Source organism: Giraffa tippelskirchi, chromosome 5, assembly GCF_054371585.1.
Source record: "Giraffa tippelskirchi isolate mGirTip1 chromosome 5, T2T-mGirTip1v1.2.pri, whole genome shotgun sequence".
In the NCBI taxonomy this organism is placed as follows: Eukaryota; Metazoa; Chordata; class Mammalia; order Artiodactyla; family Giraffidae; genus Giraffa; species Giraffa tippelskirchi.
This window is the reverse complement of record NC_137279.1, coordinates 185,253,750-185,262,851: the sequence shown is the minus strand read 5'-3', so window position 1 is coordinate 185,262,851 and position 9,102 is coordinate 185,253,750.

Genomic DNA, 9,102 nt, shown 5'->3' with positions numbered 1-9,102 from the left:
CTTGGCAGCTTAATTGTCCAGCAACTTATTTGGAGCCTGGAGAAAATTAAGATCTCAAAATGCTTCTGCTTCCCCCTCCTTCCTCTCCTAGCATCTCTAGCATTGAGCCTGAAACACACTATCAAACTCTTGATTATCAAGTCAATCAAGATATTGACTTCTAGAAATCAGCAGTAGTACTAACAGTGTTACTGTTTATTGAGCCCTTAGTAACTACATTAGTACATTTGGCACCATAACTACTATGAGTTGGTACTATTACATTTCCCATTTTACAGATGTGAAAATTAGAGGTTATGTCACTTAATTAAGGTCACCAGAATAAAAAAAAAAAATGGCAGAGTCAAATGTTGAACGTCTATGTGCCTCACTTTATAAACTAATCTCTTTCCTATTGCAGTTGAACCACTCTACCTTTAACGTGTGTCTCAATATTGCTGCCCCAACAAGAGCAGGCATGCCTGGAGGACATGGATGTTTCCATGGAGGTAGTCTAATATTCAGGAAAAGATGTGAGTTTTCCTTTTGGAAATAGTCATGGGCTTGGAAAATCCCCTGGAAAAGGAAAGGATAGGCTACTCACTCCAGTATTCTTGGGCTTCCCTGGTGGCTCAGAAAAGAATCTGCCTGTAATGTGGGAGGCCTGAGCTTAATACCTGGGTTGGGAAGATCTCCTGGAGAAGGGAATGGCTGCCCACTTCATCATTCTTGCCTGGAGAATTCCATGAATAGAGGAGCCCAGCAGGCTACAGTTCATGGGTTGCAAAGAGTTGGACTTGACTGAGCAACTTTCACTTTCATGAGCTTGAATCATAGCTTTCTAGTTACTGGCTGAGAAGTATGTCTAGTGAAGACAGAGGAATGGATTGTGAATTAAGGATGCATCAAAGGAATAAAGATGATATATAAGAAGATGGCCTATGATGAGTTGAAACTTTGGGGCCCCAGGTAAGAATGTCTGTAAATAACCCCCCTGTTCAGAGGTTGAACCATTGGGGTAGACATTAATAGAACTTATAAATATCTGGTTCTTTTTTTCTTGCTGGGAATTTTTTAAGTTAGGTGGTGAAAAGTGAAGTGAAAATGTTAGTCACTCAGTTGTGTCCAACTCTTAGAAACCCTATGAACTGTAGCCCACCAGGCTCCTCTTGCCTTGGGATTCTCCAGGCAAGATTACTTGAGTGGGATGTCATTCCCTTCTCCAGGGGAACTTCCCAACCCAGGGATGGAACCTGGATCTCCCTCACTGGAGGCAGATTCTTTACCATCTGAGCCACCAGGGAAGCCCAAGTTAGGTATGATGTGACTAATTCTGGCCAAGACTGTGAGCAGAAATAATGTATAGCATTTGGAGGATCAATACATTGAAAAGGTCCTAAGTGGCTCTCCACCACTCTCCCCTACCACAGCAAGCAAGTGTTAAGAGGCCAGAGTCACAAGATGGAAGCTCACCAAATCCTTAAATCACTGCTTAGAATGGAACTGCCTGGGAGAGCCACTGAACCTGCTTCAGACTTTGTACAAATAAGAAACAAATCTTTGTTGTGTTAAGTGGCTCAGTGGTAAAGAATCTGCCAATGCAGGAGATATAGGTTCAATACCTGGGTCAGGAAGATCCCCTGGAGAAAAAAACGGCAACACGCTCCAATATTCTTGCCTGGGAAAATCCCATGGAGAGAGAAGCCTGGTGGGCTACAGTCTATGGGGCCACAGAAGAGTCTGACATGAAGAGGTAGCAAGAATACACAGAAGAACTATACAGAAAGATCTTCATGACCCAGAAAACCACAATGGTGTGATCACTCACCTAGAGCCAGACATCCTGGAATGCAAAGTCAAGTAGGCCTTAGAAAGCATCACTATGAACAAAGCTAGTGGAGGTGATGGAATTCCAGTTGAGTTGTTTCAAATCCTGAAAAATGATGCTGTGAAAGTGCTGCACTCAATATGCAGCAAATTTGGAAAACTCAGCAGCAGCCACAGGACTGGAAAAGGTCAGTTTTCATTCCAATCTCAAGAAAGCCAATGCCAAAGAATGTTCAAACTACCGCACAATTGTACTCATCTCACATGCTAGCAAAGTAATGCTCAAAATTCTCCAAGCCAGGCTTCAACAGTATGTGAACTGTGAACCACCAAATGTTGAAGCTGGATTTACAAAAGGCAGAGGAACCAGTGATCAAATTGCCAACATCTACTGGATCATCGAAAATGTGAGAGAGTTCCAGAAAAACATCTACTTCTGCTTTACTGACTATGCCAAAGCCTTTGACTGTGTGGATCATAACAAACTTTGGAAAATTCTGAAAGAGATGGGAATACCAGGCCACCTGACCTGCCTCTTGAGAAATCTGTATGCAGGTCAAGAAGCAACAGTTAGAACTGGACATGGAACAACAGACTGGTTCCAAATCAGGAAAGGAGTACATCAAGGCTGTATATTGTCACCCTGCTTATTTAACTTATATGCAGAGTACATCATGTGAAATGCTGGCTGGATGAGGCACAAGATGAAATCAAGATTGCCAGGAGAAATATCAATAACCTCAGATATGGAGATGACACCACCCTTATGGCAGAAAGTGAAGAAGAACTAAAGAGCCTCTTGATGAAAGTGAGAGAGGAGAGTGAAAAAGTTGGCTTAAAGCTGAACATTCAGAAAACTAAGATCATGGCATCTGGTCCCATCACTTCATGGCAAATAGGTGGGGAAACAATGGAAACAGTGACAGGCTTTATTTTGAGGGGAGCTCCAAAATCACTGCAGATGGTGACTGCAATCATGAAATTAAAAGACACTGGCTCCTTGGAAGAAAAGCTGTGACCAAGTTAGACAGCATATTAAAAAGCAGAGACATTACTTGGCCGCAAAGGTCCATCTAGTCAAAGCTATGGTTTTTCCAGTAGTCATGTACAGATGTGAGAGTTGGACTATAAAGAAAGGTGAGCATCGAAGAATTGTTGCTTTTGAACTATGGTATTGGAGAAGATTCTTGAGAGTCCCTTGGACTGCAAAGAGATCCAACCAGTCAATCGTAAGAGAAATCAGTCGTGAATATTAATTGGAAGGACTGATGTTGAAGCTGAAACTCCAATACTTTGGCCACCTGATGCAAAGAACTATCTCACTGGAAAAGACCCTGATTCTGGGAAAGATTGAAGGCAGGAGGATAAGGGGACGACAGAGGATGAGATAGTTGGATGTCATTACTGACATGATGGACATGAGTTTGGGTAGGCTCTAGGAGTTGGTGATGGACAGGGAAGCCTGGTGCTCTGCAGTCCATGGGGTCACAAAGAGCCAGACATGACTGAGCAACTGAACTGAACTGATGTGTGTCTGTGTGTGCTTAGTCGCTGAGTCGTGTTCAACTCTTCTGTGACCCCATAGGCTGTAGGCCGTCAGGTACCTCTGTCCGAGGGGATTCTCCAGACAAGAATACTGGAGTGGGTTGCTATGCCCTCCTCCAGGGGATCTTTCCAACCCAGGGATCAAACCCAGTTCTCCTGCTTTGCAGGCAGATTCTTTACCATCCGAGCCACCAAGGAAGCCCATGAATACTGGAGTGGTTAGCCTATCCTTTCTCCAGGGGATCTTCATGACCCAGGAATTAAACCAGGATCTCCTGCATTGCAGGTGGATTCTTTACCAGATGAGCTACCAGGGAAGCCCTAAGTCACTGATATTAGGGGGTTATTCACTATTGCAGCATAACCTAATCTATCCTGATGGATGCCTCAGAATGCCTTATAGAACTCATCTGGGGTGATGATTAGAGGGTTGGGGAAGGAATTGTCTGGTGAAAATCAGTAACTGGACTGAGCTGTAAAGAGAGGGTGTAGTCAGATTCCAAAAATGGAGACTAAGCAGCCTCAAATGCCTCTTGAAAAAGCAAAGGATATTTGAGAGTGAACACCAAGGGTGAGTGCCAGGCTTGCCGAAAAGGCCAAAACCAACGGCAGATCACCAAGGATGAGAATTGATTTTTCATACATCCCACTACCCACCTAAGGTCCTATGCAAGCAGATGCGGTTGCTACAGTAACTGGCTTTTCCGTTTGTAGTGAGCTTCTGGGAGAAAGGCCCCAAGTCTTGGTTCATACATCCCACTACCCACCTAAGGTCGTAAGCAAGCAGATGCAGTTGCTACAGTAACTGGCTTTTCCACTTGTAGTGAGCTTCTGGGAGAAAGGTCCCAAGTCTTGTCCTGATTGGAGGCCCCCTCAGTGCTTTGCTCTCTTCACTCTACATCTTGAGCTGGGTGGATCAGAAAAGCTTGCTGAATTAACAAGGAAAAGCTGAGTCTTGCTTGAACCAATTCTGATTTCTGTCCTGAGATTCATTCCTTGCTCCTTACGGTTGACATTTTTCACAGTAAAAATTTTTTCTCTATGAGACTATTTGGTTAATATCTATCTATTAAACTCACATTTAACTCCACCAAACCAGGACCCATGTCTTGAATATTTCTAGATTCCACAGTGGGATCTTCAATAAAGGTGATAAATGAATGATGGATGCCTGATTTGTGAACTGAAGGTGGAACATTTCTGCTTCTTGCCAGGTGGATCTGTCTCCTGGGCCTTCTGTTTCCAGTCGTGTTCTTTGCTAGGTCTTCAAAAGAGGTCATCCAGTTCTGACCCTCTTTGTCCCTGGTCTGCTGACCTCATTGACTTAAGAAGAGAGATCTTCATCTGAAAATTCTCTGGCTTTTCAGGACAGGAGCAGTGAGAAATGGGCCCTTCACTTAGCTGACTGAACCAACAAAAGGGAAGTTTGAGACAGAAAATGAATATAGATCTAGCTGCAGCAATTAGAGGGGAAATCGATAGAACATCATCAACAGCGTCAGACCCGTGTAAGTTGGTGTCTCCAGGGATGGAGTGGCAAAGCACTGTTCATTTCATTTTTGTTTTCCTAACTTAATCCTCAGCAAGTGAAGAGGGACAGCTGTGGAGGAGAGAAGACAGGTAAGATGAGATGGAAGAGAAGCACAGATGGAAGTTTCCTTCCCACGCCACTGCCGCTGACCATGGTACCAATTATGTGATAGGAAGTCTCATACCTCACATAAGACCAGTTTGGGATTCAAACAGGCCTGGGTTTGACTCTCAAGCCCCTATGCGCTAGTATGTAAGAGTCTACAGACAAATGATGGAGCCTCACTGAGCCACACTTTACTCAGCTGTAAAATGGGGATTTTGAGTCTGCTCTACACATTTCTCATGACGAGGAAATGAAAAACATATGCAGAGCCCTGAGAGCAAGTGATGTTGAGCCACAGTAGATGCCATTTTCTCTAATGCTCCTTTACCTGTACTTTGACCCAATCAAGCTTATTTTCCTCTTTTTTTTTTCGGCTTCTTCTCCTTGGGTGAAGTTTTACAGTCTTTGTTGGGTCATAAGTATCTTTGAAACTTCAATAATCAAAGGTAAAGTTTTGAGATTCACAAAGATCTGGTTTTAAACACCAGTTCCACCTCTTGCTGGCTGTGTGATCTTGAGTATACTACTCAATCTCTCAATGCTTTAGTTTCTTCATGAATAAAATGAAATTAAGAACAGTGCCTGTCTTGTAGGATTATCACCTATAGTGATAAGCATTAAAACAGTTAATATATACAAATGCATCAGTGATTAGAACAGTGTCTGGTACATAATAAGTTTGAGTAAATGTTTGCTATAATTAATAAAAGTCATAGAAATGCCTCTATTAAAATGCACACAGGCACACACGTATGCATACAATCTCGTGAAAGTAATCTCCAATTCTTGTTTAGTGATTCTTGCAGGGTGGAGTCCAAATGCTAGCCTGGAATTGTACTGTGCATTTTCTGGCTCCAGTCTTCAGAAATGGGTCTGTAAATTTATGGAGGCCCCACTTATGCCATTGTAACAGGACACCTCCAAACTATCCCACTGGAAATCAATTGCACAGCTTTCAGCTCTGTCCACTTAGAAGTCCAGATGGGGACTCTGCCAGGCAGTGATTTAGGGCCAAAGCTACTCAGGCTTGAGAGAGGGTCTAGCAGTCTAAATTCCAAAGTTCAACCAGTGAACTTTGTCTGATCTGGGCCAAGATCGATACCTAAAGTGTTGCTCTCAGAAGCAGTAAAAAGGCAACCATAGGTGGCCCTGGTTATCTCAGGCTGAGAATATACTGTAGGAGCCTGCAGGCAGAGGGATCAGGGCCAGTCTGGAGAGAGGCATGGAGGATTCTTAGTAGATGGGAGGCAAGGCCCCAGTCTAAAAAGCTGCTATAATTCAGGAGTTTAGAAATGAAGGGGAAAACCAGGGGCTGGGTCAGAAGCCTGTCAGTAGGGAAGAGCACACGTCCAGAATAGGGAGACTGTGCTGTGAGACTTACAGGGCCCATCTCAGCCCATGTGGCAGGCATGAGTCTCTTGCTAGGGGGCCATGAACCTCTGATCCGAAAAGGCTCCCGATCCGCCAGTGGAACTGACTCCAAAAGGCTGACCCATCTTCTCCAGAAGCCCTGGAGACATTGTTCAGGACTGCTGCACCTCCAAACCAGAGAGAGTTGGGAAAGTATGTGGCAGTTGGTGGGATCAGGAGGACTTGCAGAACAGCGTTGACCTCTCAGATGTAGCTGTGCGAGTGGCAGATGAGCAGGAAAAATCAGGGTCAGATGATAGAGGTGCCATCCTCCTCTTCCAGAACAAGCAGGCAAGCCAGACCCTGGGGTGGGCCATCCTTGGGGACCTTTAGCTTGGGTTGGTTATATCTAGGGGTGCGATAGAGAAGTAGGCAGTGTCAGCATTGTCTGGGAGGCCCTGCCCCACAGCGGGCACCAGGGAGGTAGTTCCAGCACAAGGTAGAATCAGCACCTCATTAACCACAGGTCCAGCGTCTTTCTGTGGAGATAGTGGAGTGGGAAAAAGAAAGGATTTGAGCATCAGTTAGTCCTGGGTTTAAATCCCAGCTCTGGCCCTTGTTAGCTGTGTGACTTTGAACAAGTGACATAACTTCTCTGGGCCTCATTTTTTTAATCTGTAAAATGAAGGAGAATCATACTAGTCTAACTAATAAGGGAAGAGAAGAGAAGCGAAAAGCAAAGGAGAAAAGGAAAGAAATTCCCATCTGAATGCAGAGTTCCAAAGAATAGCAAGGAGAGACAAAAAAGCCTTCCTCAGCGATCAGTGCAAAGAAATAGAGGAAAACAACAGAATGGGAAAGACTAGAGATCTCTTCAAGAAAATTAGAGATACCAAAGGAATATTTCATGCAAAGATAGGCTCAGTAAAGAACAGAAATGGTATGGACCTAACAGAAGCAGAAAATATTAAGAAGAGGTGGCAAGAATACACAGAAGAACTGTACAAAAAAGATCTTCACAGCCCAGATAATCACGATGGTGTGATCACTCACCTAGAGCCAGACATCCTGGAATGTGAAGTCAAGTGGGCCTCAGAAAGCATCACTACAAACAAAGCTAGTGGAGGTGATGGAATTCCAGTTGAGCTATTTCAAATCCTCAAAGGTGATGCCGTGAAAGTGCTGCACTCAATATGCCAGCAAATTTGGAAAACTCAGCAGTGGCCACAGGACTGGAAAAGATCAGTTTTCGTTCCAATCCCAAAGAAAGGCAATGCCAAAGAATGCTCAAACTACCACACACTTGCACTCATCTCACATGCTAGTAAAGTAATGCTCAAAATTCTCCAAGCCAGACTTCAACAATACGTGAACTGTGAACTTCCAGATGTTCAAGCTGGTTTTAGAAAAGGCAGAGGAACCAGAGATCAAATTGCCAATATCCGCTGGATCATCGAAAAAGCGAGAGAGTTCCAGAAAAACATCTATTTCTGCTTTATTGACTATGCCAAAGCCTTTGACTGTGTGGATCACAATAAACTGTGGAAAATTCTGAAAGAGATTGGAATACCAGACCATCTGACCTGTCTCTTGAGAAACCTGTATGCAGGTCAGGAAGCAACAGTTAGAACTGGACATGGAACAACAGACTGGTTCCAGATAGGAAAAGGAGTACGTCAAGGCTGTATATTGTCCCCCTGCTTATTTAACTTATACGCAGAGTACATCATGAGAAATGCTGGGCTGGAAGAAACACAAGCTGGAATCAAGATTGCCAGGAGAAATATCAATAACCTCAGATATGCAGATGACACCACCCTTATGGCAGAAAGTGAAGAAGAAATAAAGAGCCTCTTGATGAAGGTGAAAGAGGAGAGTGAAAAAGTTGGCTTAAAGCTCAACGTTCAGAAAACTAAGATCATGGCATCTGGTCCCATCACTTCATGGCAAATAGATGGGGAAACAGTGGAAACAGTGTCAGACTTCATTTTTGGGGGCTTCAGAATCACTGCTGATGGTGATTGCAGCCATGAAATTAAAAGACGCTTACTCCTTGGAAGGAAGGTTATGGCCTTGTTTTAAAAGCATGTTTAAAAGCAGAGACATTACTTTGCCAACAAAAGTCCGTCTAGTTAAGGCTATGGTTTTTCCAGTGGTCACGCACGTATGGATGTGAGAGTTGGACAGTGAAGAAAGCTGAGCGCCGCAGAATTGATGCTTTTGAACTGTGGTGTTGGAGAAGACTCTTGAGAGTCCCTTGGACTGCAAGGAGATCCAACCACTCCATCCTAAAGGAGATCAATCCTGGGTGTTCATTGGAAGGTCTGATGTTGAAGCTGAAACTCCAATACTTTGGCCACCTCATGCAAAGGGTTGACTCATTGGAAAAGACCCTAATGCTGGGTAGGATTGGGGGCGGGAGAAGAAGGGGACGACAGAGGATGAGATGGTTGGATGGCATCACCGACTCGATGAACATGGGTTTGGGTAGACTCCGGGAGTTGGTGATGGACAGAGAGGCCTGGCGTACTGCAGTTCATGGGGTTGCAAAGAGTCGGACACGACTCAGCGACTGAACTGAATTGAACTAATAACGATGCAGACTTGAGTCTAAATGAAATCCAGATATATGTGGAGGGGGCTCACCAGAAACTCTTTGGCATGAGAACTGATTCAGTATCTTATCCGTTTAACTAACCAATCACCTAACAGGTATTTATTGAAGGCCCACTCTCAGCCAGTTAGGAGAAACTCCTGAAAAAGGA